Here is a 2,111-nt window from a genome sequence, read left to right as displayed (position 1 = left end):
TCAGTTTGGTTTGAGGTGGTGGATCTCGAGAGCCCATACCATGCACTACTTGGCCGACCCGCCCTGGCCAAGTTCATGGCGGTCCCCCACTACGCTTACCTCAAGATGAAGATGCCTAGTTCTAAGGGGATTCTGACCATAGCCGGCGACTACCGGAAGTCGTTTGCCTGTGCGGCTGAGAGTAGTCGGTTGGCAGAGTCCCTGGTGATCGCGGCCGAGAAGTGGCTCCTTGACCGGGTTGTGGCGATGGCAGGCAAGCAGCTAGAGGTGTCGCCTAACCCCAAGGAGTCGGAGGCTGAGGGTTCGTTCAAGCCGGCCAAAGAGACAAAGAAGATACCCTTGGATCCGGTGCACCCAGAGAGGTACGCTGTCGTAGGCGCAAACCTCGACAGCAAATAGGAAGGCGAGCTCGTCAATTTCCTCCGTGAGAATCGGTACATCTTCGCATGGTCCCCCAAAGACATGCCAGGTGTACCGACGGAATTCGCCGAGCACAAGTTACATGTCCAATCTGATGCAAAGCCAGTCAGGTAGCCCTTGTGCCGCTTATCAGAAGAAAAGAGAAGAGTTGTCGGAGAAGAGATAGCCCGATCCTAGCAGCCGGCTTCATTATGGAAGTGTTCTTTCCAGAGTGGCTAGCCAACCCGGTCCTGGTACTGAAGAAGAACAAGCAGTGGCGAATGTGTATTGACTACACAAGCCTCAACAAGGCGTGCCCCAAGGACCCGTTTGCTTTGCAAATAATTGATCAGGTGATAGACTCCACAGCCGGATGCGAGTTGTTGAGATTCTTGGATGCATATTTGGGATATCACCAGATCAAGCTAAACCCAGCTGACAGACTGAAGACCGCCTTCATCACACCATTTGGAGCCTTCTGCTACCTAACCATGACGTTCGGCTTGAGAAATGCCGGCGCCACATTTCAGCGTTGCATGCAGAAGTGCCTCCTCAAGCAACTCGACAGAAACGCCCACGTCTTCGTGGAAGATGTGGTGGTGAAGACGAAGAAGCATGGAACACTGCTGGAAGACCTCAAGGACACCTTTGAGAACCTGCGCCGATTCCAGATCAAGCTCAACCCTGAGAAGTGCGTCTTCGGAGTACCAGCCGGCCAACTCTTTGGTTTCCCGGTCTCTGAACGCGGCATAGAGTGCAACCCTGCAAAGATCAAGGCCATTGAGAGGATGGAGGTACCCAGCCGACCGCTGGACGTGCAAAAGTTCACTGGCTGCTTGGCGTCCATCAGCCGATAAATCAGTCGGCTCGGTGAGAAAGCTCTCCCCTTATACCAGCTCATGAAGAAGACCACTTTTTTCGAGTGGAACCACAAGGCGGATGAAGCTTTCCTTTAGTTGAAGAAGATGTTGACTACTCCACCCGTTCTGGCGGCTCCGACTCCTAAGGAGCCCATGCTCCTCTACATCGCCGCCACCAGCCGAGTAGTCAGCACAGTCATTATAGTGGAACGCAAGGAGGAAGGCAAGGCACTACCTGTCCAGAGACCGGTATATTACCTGAGCAAAGTACTGTCGACCTCCAAGCAGAACTACCCCCACTACCAGAAGATGTGCTATGGCATGCACTTTGCCGCCAAGAAGTTGAAACCTTTCTTTCAAGAGCATCCAATCACTATGGTCTGTACGGCCCCACTTGCCGAGATCATCGGAAGCCGAGATGCTTCTGGCCGAGTGTCCAAATGGGCCATAAAGTTGGATCCCTTCACCATCTACTACCAGCCCCGCACCGCCATCAAGTCACAGGCACTGGCCGACTTCCTCGTCGACTGGGCCGAGACCCAGTACCTACCACCAGCGCCCGACTCCATGCATTGGCGGATGCATTTCGACGACTCCAAGATGCGCACCGGCTTGGGAGCCGGTGTTGTCCTCACTTCTCCTAAAGGCGACAAGCTCAAATACGCACTGCAAATCCACTTCGCCGCCTCCAACAACGTTGCCGAATACGAGGTGCTCATTCACGGGCTTCGGCTTGCCAAAGAACTTGCCATTCGCCGGATCCTGTGTTATGGCGACTCGGACTTAGTGGTCCAGCAGTCATCCGGCGACTGGGACGCTAAAGATGCAAACATGGTGAGTTACCGTTTCCTC

The sequence above is a fragment of the Triticum aestivum genome, chromosome 6A, assembly GCF_018294505.1.
Source record: "Triticum aestivum cultivar Chinese Spring chromosome 6A, IWGSC CS RefSeq v2.1, whole genome shotgun sequence".
NCBI lineage: Eukaryota > Viridiplantae > Streptophyta > Magnoliopsida > Poales > Poaceae > Triticum > Triticum aestivum.
This window is presented reverse-complemented; position numbering follows the sequence as displayed.